We start from the raw sequence: 15122 nt of genomic DNA on the forward strand, positions 1-15122 counted from the left end.
CCGCGAGCCAAAGGCAGCCAAAGATAAAGAGGCTGGGCCAGAGGGTCCCGTCCTGGTGCAGCTGGCAGTTGGAGGCCCGGCGACTCAGGAGCAGTAGGCGACGCAGGTCCCTGAGCCAGTTCCACCCCAGCCCCCGGAGGGATTCTCGGGTCCCCTCCCCATGGCTCACAGACTTCCCTCTGTTTTCCCCTTGTGCTTTCTGGAGGATTTTATCTCTAGCTCTAGAACTGCCTTCCGCTAACTCTCTAGGTTTGCTTTGGGAGATAACTTGTTTTGCTCCATTCCGCATTCCCTTTCCTTGACGCTCATCAATCGGATGTTCTAGACAACTGAATGGAGTTTTGAGTTGGACTTTTGTGTCCCCGCCGGAATGGGGCTTGATCCTAGAGCACTGGGGGTCGGGTGGAGGTGTTACTGTAAAATGAAAGTTGGATAAAAGGAGGACCTCTCGCCAAGGGTCCCAATGAGTGGCACAGAGTCAACTATCACGGACAGGTTTCCCCTCAAAAAACCTATAAGGCATGGAAGTATTTTGAACCGAGAGTCACCAACAGATAAGAAGCAGAAAGTTGAACGCAGTGCATCACAGGTCTTGTTCAGCGTTGTGTAATCATCCAGAAAGGTGACAATGGCTTTGGGCTGACAGTCAGTGGAGACAATCGTTCAGTCTGTGAAAGAAGATGGAGCAGCCATGTGGGCTGGAGTACAGACAGGTGATTGAATCATCAAGGTGAATGGAACTCTGGTGACTCATTCGAACCATTTGGAGGTGGTGAAATTAATCAAATCTGGTTCTTATGTAGCTCTCACTGTTCAGGGATGCCCTCCTGGGTCGCCCCAGATTCCACTTGCTGAATCTGAAGTAAAACCATCAGTCATTGGACATAAGACTCCCATCATGACATCCCCTCACTCACCTGGAGCATCTGGGAATATGGAGCAAATCACTAGTCCTGTGCTCATGGGGGAAGAAAGTAATGTGGTTCATAACCAGAAAGTAGAAATTCTGAGAAAAATGTTGCAGAAAGAACAGGAATGGCTACAGTTATTGCAGGAAGATTACAGCCGATCACCTGCCCAAAGATTGCTAAAAGAGATACAAGAAGCCAAGAAACACATTACTCAGCTGAAGAGCAGTTATTCAAAGTCACAAGCTCTGCTCAGGATGGAGCTGTAGTTACTCCCTCCAGGCCTTTAGGTGATGCCTTAACAGGCAGTGAGGCAGAAATGGAACCTGGAGATGGACTGGGCAGGACTGACTGGAGCAGTGGAGATGCATCTTGGCCTAGTAGTGACAATGCAGATAGTCCCAAGAGTGGCATGAAAGAGAGGATTTATCTAGAGGAAAGCCCAGAGAAAAGTTAAGCAATTCAGGACACTGACACACAGTCACTTGTTGGGAGTCCCTCAACCTGTGTTGCACCTCATATAATTGGAGCAGAGGATGATGATTTTGGTACTGAACATGAAAATATCAATGGGCAGTGCAGCTGTTTCCAGAGCATTGAGTTGCTAAAATCTCGCCCTGCTCACTTGGCTGTTTTCTTACACCATGTAGTTTCACAGTTTGACCCAGCAACATTGCTCTGTTATCCCTATTCAGACCTGTACAAACAGACCAATTCCAAAGAAACTCATCACATCTTTCTTGAGTTTCATCAGTTCTTCCTGTCATCTGCACACCTGAAGGTTTCTGTTCCTGATGAAATATCTGTAGATCTAGAAAAAAGGAGACCCGAACTTATTCCTGGGGATCTACATTGCCACTATATCCAAACTATGCAAGAAAGAGTCCACCCAGAAGGTCAGAGGCACTTGGAAGATTTTCAGCAGAAACATAGTATGGGACTGACCTTGGCTGAAAGTGAGCTGACTAAACTTGATGCAGAGCGAGACAAGGACCAGGTAATTTTGGAGAAGGAGAGGGCATGCGCAGAACAGATCATTGCCAAAATTGAAGAAGTGTTGTTGACTGCTCAGGCTGTAGAAGAAGAAAAAGAGTTCCACAATGCAGTATGTTATTCTCCTGTATATGAAGCATTTGGGAGTAAAAGTGAAAGAACCTCGAAATCTGGAGCACAAACGGGGTTGGATTGGATTCCTTCCAAAAATCAAGCAAAGTATGAAGAAAGATAGAGAAGGCAAAGAAAAAGGGAAGCAAAGAGGATTCCCTAGCATCCTAGGACCCCCTAGGAGACCAAGTCATCATGACAATAGCGCAATTGGAAGGGCCATGGAACTACAGAAGCCACTCCACCCTAAACATTTATCCATGCCTTCATCTGTGAGTCTGGAACCCCAGGACTCTGCTAAGGTGTGGCCATGTGGCTTAGAAAATGAAGGAACAGACACTGGATACCTTTCTGCCAATTCCGTGTCCTCTGTGGCTTTAGGGTCCACTCTTTCCCAGGAAGTAGGGAAAGAAAATGATATAGGATCAAAACAAGTTGGAGAAACACCAGCATCTGGAGACTCATTGGATGGCACACCTCATATTCCCAATACCATATTTTGATTTTCCCACCTCCTGCATTAGTCCAAGTGCAGGAGGAGGAGTTTGAAGTAGAAAGGGTGATGGAACATGGGACACCAAAGCCCTTTAGAAAGTTTGACAGCATAGCCTTTGGAGAAAGTCAAAGTGAGGATGAACAATTTGAAAATGACCTAGAGACAGAGCCACCCAACTAGCAGCAGCTTGTTAGTACAGAAGTGTTATTGGGACTCAAACCCTCTGAAATCAAAAGACAGGAAGTGATTAATGAATTGTTCTACACCTAGAGAACTCATGTTCGAACATTGAAGGTTCTTGATCAAGTATTCTATCAGCGAGTATCCAGAGAAGGAATTCTTTCACCTTCAGAACTACAGAAGATTTTTTTCAAACTTGGAAGATATTATTCAACTTCATGTTGGACTAAATGAACAAATGAAGGCTGTTTGAAAGAGGAATGAGACCTCTGATATTGATCACATTGAGGAAGATCTGTTGACCTGGTTCAGTGTACAAGGAGAGGAGAAGTTGAAACATGCTGCTGCTACATTTTGTAGTAATTAACCTTTCGCTCTGGAAATGATCAAGTCTCTTCAGAAAAAGAAATCTCGATTCCAGACATTTGTGCAAGATGCTGAGAATAATCCACTTTGTCCTCAGCTGAAAGATATCATTCCCACCCAAATGCAGAGGCTAACTAAATACCCACTTCTTTTGGATAACATTGCCAAATAAAAAGAATAGCCAATGGAAAGGGAGAAGGTGAAGAAAGCTGCTGATCACTGTCATCAGATCTTAAATTATGTAAATCAGGCTGTCAAGGAGGTAGAAAACAAATAGCACTTAGAAGATTATCAGCATCACTTCGATGCCTCCAATATGAAGTACCCAAATGTTGAAGAACTCAGGAGTTTGGATTTAACAAAAAGGAAGATGATTCATGAAGGACCATTGGTTTGGAAGGTGAATAGAGACAAAAGTATTGATCTGTACACATTGCTGCTGGAGGACATTCTTGTTTTGTTACAAAAACAGGATGATATGCTGGTGTTAAGATGTCATAATAAGATTCTGGCATCTTCAGCTGATAGCAAACACACATTTAGCCTGTCATTAAGTTGAATACAGTGTTGGTTCGAAAAGTGGCAACAGACAACAAAGCTTTATTCATCATCTCCATGTCAGACAACGGAGCCCAATTTATGAATTGGTGGCACAGACAGTCTCTGAAAAGACTGTCTGGCAGGACCTAATCTGAGGAATGGCTTCCTCAGTGAAGGAACAATCCACAAAGCCAATTCCATTACAGTCACCAGCTTTTGAAGGAGACAATGATGAAGAAGAACCACCCAAATTAAAAGTAGAACAGCATGGCATTTCGGTCACTGGTCTACAAAGTCCAGACAGAGATTTGGGATTAGAGTCTCCCTTACTATCATCAAAACCTCAGTCTCATTCACTGAGTATCTGGGAAATCAGAGGCAGATGATCTTTTTGTGACTGAGAGACACTTTGCAAAGGAACTGCATACAGATGGGACAATAAAGGAAAGTTGAGAAAATTATAACAATCCCAGATCCACACTTGCCTTTCTCAGAAGAATGGTTGGCATTGAATGTACTAAGGAATTTGGGTCTGTTAAAGCAGTTGCTGGTACAGCAGCTTGGTTTGACTGAGAAGAACATTCAGGAAGACTGGACCACATTTCCCAAGTTACAGGATAACCTTTCAGGGGGTGCAGGCAGATAGTGAAATCCAGAATTCTGAAAACACAAAGGCTTATCCTGGTGAATGACAGATGCCCTTTAGAACTGGAACTGGTGACATTGCAGCTTGTTACAGTCCACAGACTTCAACTGAATCTTCTGCTCCACGGGATTCAGTGGTACTGGCATCCCAAGATAGCCTGGCAGGTAACATTTTAGTAAGGGACCACATGATAATGATCCCAGAGATGCCTGCCACAGAGCCAGAAGGGTCTTGATGAGAGTGGAGAGCACTTTTTTGATGCCCGTGAAGCACATAGTGATGATAATCCATCAGAAGGTGATGGAGCAGTTAAAAAGGAGGAGAAGGATGTTAATTTATGCATCTCAGGAAACTGATCCTTGATGGTTATTAAACAGTACAGCAGAGCTCCACAGCTCAGGAGGTAGCTTCCTCATTTACCCTGCAGCCGGTGACAGGCATCCCTTCTATGTACTCCATTCACCATCAGCAGCATTCTCCCCAGAATGCTCATTCTGATGGGGCAGGTTCGCCATTCACCCCAGAATTCCTGGTCCAGAGGCATTGGGGAACTATGGAGGATTCCTGTTTTGAGATCCAGAGCCTCTCCTCTTATACAGATTTCACAAAGCCAGATCATGGAGTACATTCATAAGATAGAGGCTGACCTTGAACACTTAAAGAGAGTGGAGGAAAGTTATACCATTCTTTGCCAAAGGCTGGCTGGATCAGCCCTCATAGACAAGCACTCAGATAAAAGTTAAAGCTGAGTGTCCTGGAGGTGACTGCAGGTTGTTGGATTTTGAGCATTTGCCTTGTACCAACCACATCCTGGTTCCAGTGTGGACACAGAGAGAGTGTGGCAGAGGATCTGCCTATGAACCACTTGGGGTTAGCCATGTCCTGAAGTGCCCAGAGCAGGACTAGTTCTTCACAGTCTGGCAGCTGCACTGGTCTGTCAGTGAGGGAATGTCTATTCTCTCACTCTCCTCTCCTCACTGTTGGAAAGTTGTTTTTATTCAGAACAAAACCCAAATGTATGGAGCTTTGGGTGTAGGACATGAAATTGTACTTAGACATAAGAAAAAGAAAATCAGATGTATTTATTTCACTTTATTTCATATTTAAAAGCACATTTTAATTTTTATTTTGCCTTGTTTTATTTTAATTGAGTAGTGAGAGTTCTGGCCCTTTGTATTTAGTACACCCAAGGATCAATTGCTCCTGAAGTGAAAAGGTCAGGATGGGGTATTAGAAGGTTGGGTAGATAGGATATGAAGCAGAGGGAGGAAAAGCATCCCATATTCACTAGTTGTGTTCCATACCCTCTGCTGTGCAGCAGGCTGATTTTCTGAGGTTCACCCCAAAGGCATGGTGGTCCCTATGTACAGAAGATGTGAGCTATGTGCTGCCCAGAGGTTAGAGAGTAGTGGGCTTCCTCTCACCCTAATGCAAGCACTGCTTCTCTGAAGCTGGGATATACCCCCAATTAACAGGAATCCTCAACATACTAAATAGCAGGCAAATGGATGTATTCTCTTCTGTTGTCATCTTTTCTAATGAGGGTTGGAATTTGGGAGGGAAAGGAAAGCAAATTTTTTATTTTCTTCACTATAAATTTTTTATTCTTGGTATTGTTTCATTTTTATAATTCTACATTAGACTTTGGCATTTGTAAAATCATTCCTGCAGATAAGGCAGGAAGTAAGAACAAATAAATGGAAATGCTTCAGTGGTGGTGGGGGTTGCTAAGGAATGTTTGGAAGGTTATCTAAAATGAATCACTACTGAGTTGAACCATGGCTGTCATAAGCCACGGGTACTGCTGGATTATAAGCCAGTAAAATATTAGTACCCAGAGGTTTGACTCTTAATTTTTTGTACTGATAGTGCCAAAGGGCTCTTTGAGTCACAAGGAGAGCCAGGGTGGAGTGAGATGTGGTGGAGAAGGCAGACTGCTCACACAAGCTCCAGCATCACTTACTCTGATCATCACTGCCACAACTCTGTCAATACTGGGCCATGACTGACCTTAGGAATTGCAGACCAGAGCATACACTGGATACTGTAGGCAAAGTGTTGGTAACTGGCTGCTCTAGGATGAATAGCAGTATTGGCAGCACCTAAAGAGGATACGTATGTCAGAATTATAACTTGAGAACTCCTTCATTTATATTGGCTTTCTGTGGTTTTCTTTGTACATTAGGTAAATGTATTTCTGGAGTACTTTGCCAACTAAAATGAATTCATTTGTCAAAGTTGTAAATTCTGTTAATAAAGAAGGAGTTCACTCATTAAAAAAAAACATATGAGAAGCATCATCTATGACATATATCCCCTTTTTGCCCCCTGGCATTCCTTTCTTTTTGAAGTTCAAAGATGTCTTCTATTATGAATTTCTTTTTGTTTAGATAACTGAATACATTTTTAAGAATTAGTTTACTAAAATCAAATTCAAACACAAATTCCTCTTCATCCCTGGATGCCTTTCTTTCTTCTTCCTTTCTGATGGTTCTTTTAGTACTTCCAAAATGTTAGGTCATTTCCTCCTGTTCTCCATGTTTCCCAGATGAGTAACCTAATTTCTGTCATCCTCTAAATACACATTTCTCTAGGGCATGCTTTCCTGAATATTTCTTTGATTTAAGCCTTGTTTATAGCACCTCATTTTTCATTTTTAACTTTGAAAAAATGATTTTGGTGGTTTAATTGAACTGTTTCTACATAACCTTTGAAAATAGCAGTTTTAAAATAAGTAAATGGCAATTTGTGGATAGATTTATGTTAAGTGATTAAATGTCTTTGAAATTGGTACAGGCTCAAGGTTAACCAAGGAAGTCTAGCAAAAAGATCTCAGCTACTGAATCCATCACTATAGAGCTGAGCACAACTTCTCAAGCACACTGATGATTCTGAGAGTACTTGATCTACCCATGGTCCTGGGTCATTTTGGAGGGTACAACATGATAGGCAGAGATTCCCCGATTCTGAAACTTATCTGTCTCTGGAGCAAAAGAAATATCAAGGCATCCGTATTTAGATCTCTATTGTTTCAGAAGAAATTACCACAAATTTAGTGGCATAACATAATACCTCTTTACTAACATATAATTCTCAGCATGACTGGATTCTCTGCCTGGGTATCACAAATCTGAATTCAAAGTGTTGGCCCTGTGAAGCCCTTATCTGTACGTTCTAGAGTAAAATATGCATCCAAGATCATTGAGGTTGCTAGAAAGTTTTTTCTTATTATGACAAGATGTTGAGGGCCACAGCCGAGTCGGGATGATGCATGGCATTTTTGCCAGAAGTAGTGGTTGAGAGGTGATGCCAGCGAGTTCTCACGGAGTTCCCGTTGAGTTCCAGTTGAGCTCTCGCGGGGATTCCCGCAGAGTTCCCATTTGTTGGGGAAGTGCCGGAGGAGGGATATTTCTGGCTTCTGGTTGCTGGACGAGCCCCGTGGTGTTCCGGAGAAATTCCCGAGGTGTGTGGAGTGTGCTGGTGGAGTTCATAAATAAAGTTTGTTCCTGCTTCAGTGGCTCATAATTTGTGCCCAGCCAGACTGCGGCAACAAGAGTAGGATTCTGCTTCTTTGTTCACTTTCAGTCATGGTCCAGTTTCAGTATCTGAAACCTATGTGCCCCCCCACCCCCACATTTATTCTCCTGTGTTCTATCTTCAAGCCAGCAATGGGTTATCAAATCATATTTCCTTCAAATCTCTCTGACTTTTTCTTGTGCTGTTCATGTCTCTTCTGTCATAGGACACAGATTTGACTTTCTGGTTAAAATATGAAAAATCATCCCTATTCAAACAATAATGTCCAAAGTCCTCACCATGGTGAAAACACTGGATACCCCCTTTCCCTCAGAGCTTCCCTCTTACCTCATTCTTACTCTTCTCTCCCCTGAGCAGTTTACCCCTCTGCTCTGTCTTAAACATGTCATGGTCTCACCTCAGTTTCTTTATACTTGATGTTTTTCTGTTCTTGGATTTTTGGCTTTGACATTTACATGATCCAGGCTTGATTTCCTTCTGCTCTGCTAGACAGATGTCATGACCATAAGAACTTCACAGAATGTCTTACTAAAACCAAAACAGAACCATACCCACCTCCTTATTTTTCATTCTTCATTCCCCTTTCTACTTTTTTCCTTTACTTTTCCTTTTAATAGAAATTATATATATATATATATATATATATATATATATATATATATATTTCTTTTATTTAATAGAAATTATATATATTATATATATGACAAAGAAATACATTACAATTTTTATTACACATATAAAGCACATTTTTCATATCTCTGATTATATACACAGTATATTCACAACAATTAGTGTTGTCATACCTGTATGTTGGATAATAACAATCATTACATTCCACCACCATTAATAACCCCATGCCCACTCCCTTCCCCTCCAAACCCTCTGTCCTATCTAGAGTTTGTCTATTCCTTCCATGATCCTTCTCCCTATCCCACTATGAATAGCCTCCTTATATCAAAGAAAACATTTAGCATTTGTTTTGGGGGGGGGATTGGCTAACTTCACTTAGCATTATCGTCTCTAACTCCATCCATTTACCTTCAAATGCCATGATTTTATTCTCTTTTATCGCTGAGTAGTTTTCCATTGTGTATATATGCCACATTTTTATTATCCACTCATCTATTGAAGGGCATCTAGGTTTGTTCCATAGTTTAGCTATTGTGAATTGTGATGGTATAAACATACCCACTTTCCTATTTTTCACTTTTCATTCTCCTTCCCACTTTATTCTATTTTTAGTAATTATTTTGAAATTTTTTATTCTAGGAAGAATTCTAGAGGGAGTATATTTTTGGTATAATTTTATTAACTAAACTTTTCAATTAACTTGGATTTTACTATTTTACACTCCTGGTTTGTTTCAGTTTCATTATTCACAGCAGCAAAGGAGGGGCATTGTTTTGTAATAGTCATCATGATTCCTTCATCTCCAATAATTTAGGGCAATCTCTCAGCTGTCCCTTGTTTTTCATGATCTTGACCTTTCAAAGAGTACTATTAGCTAATTATAGAGTGCTGTATGTAGTATCTAGGGGATAAGGAGCATAGAAGTGAGATGATCTTTTTATCACAGCACATGGGGAGGAGGTATCACTGAAGAAATTAACCACAACTACTTGGTCAAGTATGGGACAATGGTCAGCATCTCACAGGGGGGTTATTCCTGCCAAGGAGAGTGTAAGCCACAAGAAAAATTAAAGTCTAGAATATTAGTGAAGAACAAAATACCAAGAGTCAGAAATATATTTTTAAAAGCAAAACCTCTGATAGATTTAATCCACATAAAAGGCAGTGATAAGATTTTAAGGGCATAGTTTTGCATCATGATGTTTTGCAGTCAGCAGGTTGATTGGCATCTTGGCAGAACACCCCCTTCTCAGAGGGGCTGTGTAGGTACAGTAGGTCACCCCATCTCCAGTGCTGTGTGGGACCTTTGGCAGAGCTTGAATAGGGCTCACAAAAAGTCAAAGCTGTCAACTAAAGAAAATGTTCACTTTCCCTCTTCTAATGTTGTATTGTCTTGAATTGTTTGTGGTCCTTTCTTTCCCTTTCTTTTTATTTTGCATGTTTCTTTCCAGCTCTGTTATACTGTTGTGTTATTGTTTTTACCCTATAGATTTATAATGGTTTTATATATTTCTGAAATCTCTCCTATGTGGGGAAAAACAATGTTAACAGTTCCCAATATTCTCTATGTCTAGATATGTTGTATTCAATTATTATTTAAAATATAGTCATAAGTTTTATAAAAGGCATATTGTTTCTGGTGATGTTTAGAGAACTGAAGGTCGGGCGTAGGACATTATGTTAAGGGGAAAAGGTGTGAGGGTATGGGGTTAATGTATCTTAGCAACTTTGGAGAAAAACTCTAATGAATAGATAGGAGATAGTTTATAAAAGAATGCATAAAATCAAACTCCTATATGTATTTAGAAAATTATCCAAAGTAAAAATAGTGTAAATTAGGATGTTGAAAGTGGGAAAGAGGGTGGAAGAAAAAAATATAAAGGAAAGAAACAGAGAGAAAAAAGAGAGAGGGAGAAAGAAAATAAGAGAAAAAAAGGGAGGAGGGGGGCATATGCAATTCCTCTATATTATATTATTCTGGTATTTCAGTTCTTAAAGTCCTATTTCATGCAAAGTTCTTGGTTTCACATATATTGGGGTTGTGAAGATCAGAGGGGGAAAGGTAGAGGAAAATAGATGAGAAAACAAAAGAAAAAAAGCAAAAGAAAAAAGTCTCTTCGAATTTTGTTTTCTTTTCTTCCAGTAGGTGGTGTTGTCTATTCCAAGCTTGAGTCTCTGCCCTCAGGGTGGTGGAGGTAACAAGTGTGAGAGGGCCTGAGCTTCTGCCTGGAGCCTTCCTGCTCTTAGTCTCTCTGAGTCGGAAACCAGGTGCCTGTACAATTGTAGCTCCGCATTGATAGCCATGTCCCCCCAAAAGATTGTGAGAAAAGTTTTGAGTTATCACAGCAGGGGTGAGAAAGATGGCAACTGGGTACCTGATCAGCTGCTAGACTATGCTAGTAACTATGCCCACCTATAGATGGTGAGTAAGGTTTTCCAAGATGGATTCCATCTGTTTCTCAAGTCGGGTGTTTGGTGAAGTGGGGGGGGGGGTGAAGGGATGGCCTTGTACTGTGGCCAGAGCTCAGTCTGGTGACTGGTAAGCAAAGTTTTTGTGTCACCACACTCAGCTCTGTACTTGCTCTGTGCTGCAGCACTCAGCTCCACAGCGCTCAGCTCCACCACTTGCTCTCGCTGGTGTAAATCTTTAGACCTGCTTCTCCATCAGAGAGCAGCACTCCATCCAACCCCAACTGTTCTTCAAGATCTACATGTGCTGACTCTATTTCTTCCAATCTCCCATTGCCTCTTGCCAGAACCTCCTAGTTTGGCCACAATGGTCACGACAGAGGGTGTCAGGAGTCAAAGGCTTCAGAGTGCCAAAAAACTGACTTCATCTCAGACATCTGGTAATGGCTCTTTGGTGTGGTAGTAGAATTTTGTTCATGTTGCCCTTGTGGCTCAATAATATCTTAGGTCTCTAGAGGTCACCCCAAAGTTGCTGTGCTTTGGCCAACTGACCCTGGCCCTACACAAATCCCTTCTCCCATAGTCCTTCCCTCTACTCAAACAGCACTGCTTTGTCATGTTTTTACCCAGGAGAGCAAAGTAAGAACTGATGGTGATTGACCCATTGTAATATGAAGAATCCCTGGGGCTGAGGACCACTGCACTGGACAGGCAGAATTTCCTCAAGTGCTACAGGGGTCACAGAGGCCTGGACACTATGCTAGAGGCCACAGAACAGTTCATGTGCCTAGTGAAACTGGTGGTGAGGTACACCTCTTCACAGCCTACATTGTCCTATGCTCTCCCTGGTTTCATCTCCTGCAGTCCTCACCTGCTCCCTATACCTTTGTAAATATTTGTACATACTCCCTATGTAAATATTTCACCCAGTTTCCACCAGGGGCACATTTCTGTATGCCACCCTTGCATTCTGCACTGTTCCACCCCAAGTGTGGAGAGGGTTCTTAGCGGTCTTGAAGTCTCCATGCTACCTTTCAAAGCTGCAACCAGGTGCTAGGAAGTGACTTTTCCAGACAAGGTCCATCCTTTATGCATTTGGCTGTAGGCCACAGTCTCCATGAACCCATTGGTGGGGTCTGCTTCCACTCCAGTATGTGCAGCTAACTAGGTAACACTGCCCTCTGCATCTCCTCTTGTCTTCAGCTGCATTCTGCAGGTCTGCAGACAATTGGGCAAGTCTTCACACTCTCTGAATATTCCATGAACCACCACTACCTTAACAGGGTCTCAGGCCCCTGCTTTGCTAGTCCCTTGGCTTCTACTGATGCTGCCTGGATGCCCTCCCTGATGCAGGAGTATACACTATGGGCTGTATCTGGAAGCACTCAACTGGCACTTAGAGTGCCTAAGAGTAACCAGAGAGTGGAAGATGAGAGGAATGCTCAACCAGGGTGGTACCACTTCCTGTCACCTGACACATCTCATGCCTCTCCATATATTGTCCATGGGCTGCGACTGGTTCAGGGAATGGCATGAAATGAGGACACATGTATCAGAGGATGGAATCTGACATCTGTTCCAGGGAAGGCCTGGCAATGCTAAGACCTTCTCCATAAGACTTGGTGGAGTAAGTCATGTCAGGTGTCACCTTTAAACTCCTCTTTCTTCCTCCTACATAATGGATTGGCACAAATTCCTTCCCTCTGGTTGGTGAAAAAAATTTCCCTAATGTATAGTGGTAAACAGTGCTGAACTCCAGTCTCTTTCACACTGGCATGGGTTTTTTGGGTCTTCCTGTGTAGATAGACCAGCATATCCAGAAGCCCCACAGTTCCTAAGCTAGGAAAATCAATATAAGTCAGTTGCATTTTAGAGGCAGATAGTATGATCTCCTCAACATTAGCCACTTGGGGGAAATGTTTGCTTCAACTTTTTTCTAGTCTTGTTTAATGTCTGGGACACCTGTGGAGTGTGATAAGGCTAAGTTAAAGCCTCTAGCTGGAATTTTTTTTTTCTAAATCTGGGTAATGAGATAAGGGCTGGCTAGAACCATCCTGTAAGGTCTGAGAACTTCAGGGTTACTCCATAAGCCCACCCTATGTTTGCTCCTGGAGTGTGATCTTCTGATTTACCTATCTGAATTTCTTTTCCCAATTTCCCTTGTGGAAAATTATGAGGGCCCTAGTCCTATGGGTGTTTGGATGGGTTGTACAAGTCTTGCTTCAGCTCCCATCCAGCATGGGCCCCCTCAGGTTCCTTCTTCCAGGCTCAACCATATTATCCCAGTGGCTTGACACCTGTTGGAGTTGCAGTAGTGGGGGGCTGGTAAATAGATAATATTTCTGCAAGATAGGTATAGGCTGTAGAATGTCTTCACCAAAGAATCTGGTATGTTTTTCCACAGGGAGTGTGTATGCTTACCTTCCCTGCTTGTTGGCAAGTATATTGGGCCTTTGGATGTGTGTTTAGAATTCTGATTGACTAAATACCTGGCACCTGACCTTGCTGCCACTCTTACTGGTCTTCTGGCTTGTAGGATGCCCTTGTTCAGCTGAGCATCAAAATCTGATGCACTGCACTTCCCTGTCTTTATGCCCTACTTCTCTGCCTCCAGTCCAATCCAGTTACTATAAAAATTTAGTGTCTTGTGGATACACCCAAAGTTGGTTTTAATTCTTTTTATTGTATAATTCATGAGTTACAGGGTGATAATTTAATACATGTATACATTGTGTAATTATCAAATGCATTTTCTTAGTATTTACATTTCTCAAAATACTATAAAATATTTCTTAATAGTCCATATTAAATCAAGTTGTGATGTTTTAATACATGTATATATGTGATGATTGAATCACAGTAATTAACAATTTCTTCCCTTAATAAAGTATAAATCCTTAAAAACTAATGGGTCAAAAAAATGTTGCATGGGAAAAGGTACATATGTAGACACCAATGAAAATACTACATATCAAAGCATATATTATTCAGGAACAACTGCTGAAATGAAAGATTAGAGATAAAAATATATCTCAAAGTTTTAAAGAATTGCACCTCAAGGATCTAGAAAAATATCTGAGTACATGTTAATCTAGTCAAAGGAAGATAATATTAAATATTAGAATAGAAAAAATGAAACAAAGTATAAACATACAAAATCAATTAGGCAAAGAGTTTTTTAACAGAATGACACAATTCACAAATTCATAGCTGGATTTGCTTGGAGAAAAGTGAAATCTCATGACTAAAATCACAAGTGAGAAAACATACAATGTATGCCACAAAACAGAACAATTACAACAAATACCCTGATAATCTTTGAAAGAATAGTCAAAGCATTCTTTGACTTTAATAGTACAAAAAGAAATCATATATATGAATACCCAAGGATTTAGCAAGCAAAGGAAAAGGAAATAAGCAATAATAAGTGTGTTGGTGAGTTTTCCATCACTGTGACAAAATACTTGCGTAAAGCTGCTTTAAAAAAGGAGAAATTTCTTTTGGCTTGGCCCTGTTGCTATTGGCATAGGGCCTAGGGCAGCATGGTATCACATGGAAGTATCACCTAACAGAGGAAGCCTGTACACTAAAGAGTTACCAGAAAGCAAAGAGAAAGAGGCAGGTGTTGGGGGTATCCTAATATCCTCTCCAAGGGGAAGGCTCCAGTAAACTAATTTTGTCTCACTAGGCCACTCCCTCAAAGATACCATAACCTCCCAGTAGTGCTACATGCTAGGAATTACAACTTTAACACATGGAATTGTGGAAACATTTCAGATTTGAACTATAACAAGTATCAATATCAAGCAGTAGAGTAAAACAGATTAAGTCTGGAACATGTGGAGAAAGACTAAAACCCAGACAGCAAATATAGGCAAATAAGAGGCTAGGCCATTCAGCATAGCAGTCACAAATACTTCAGTAATTGTGGGACATGAACCAGAAATAGTTGTCTTTGAAAAAATACCACTTCACATGGAGTATCAGAATGGCCTTCGAAAATTGGCACAAATATGAGGAAGTTAACAAAAGCAGAAAAAAAACCAAGAGTGGAACAATAATATACAATACTACATTTCAATAAATAATATAGCTACAGAGAACAGGAAAATTTTCAAGAAACCCAGTCAACCAAGATCAAATGCTTAAGGAATATAAAGTCTTAATAGAACAAAAATAAGATTGGGATTTGAACCATTATTCAAACCTCCTTTAATGTACATTTATAGACTAGATAGATTCATTGCTGATTACTATCACATATTTTAAAACAACTAAACCTAATTCCCCCAAACACTTACAAAAC

The 15122-nt window shown here is 41.1% G+C and overlaps 1 pseudogene; it reads left to right on the plus strand.

Moving 5' to 3' along the window:
- The first annotated feature begins 423 nt into the window (after nucleotides 1-423).
- LOC144251467 (rho guanine nucleotide exchange factor 12 pseudogene) lies at nucleotides 424-4983 on the plus strand (annotated as a pseudogene).
- Nucleotides 4984-15122: the final 10139 nt, after the last annotated feature.

Source organism: Urocitellus parryii, assembly GCF_045843805.1.
Source record: "Urocitellus parryii isolate mUroPar1 chromosome 13 unlocalized genomic scaffold, mUroPar1.hap1 SUPER_13_unloc_8, whole genome shotgun sequence".
Taxonomy (NCBI): domain Eukaryota; kingdom Metazoa; phylum Chordata; class Mammalia; order Rodentia; family Sciuridae; genus Urocitellus; species Urocitellus parryii.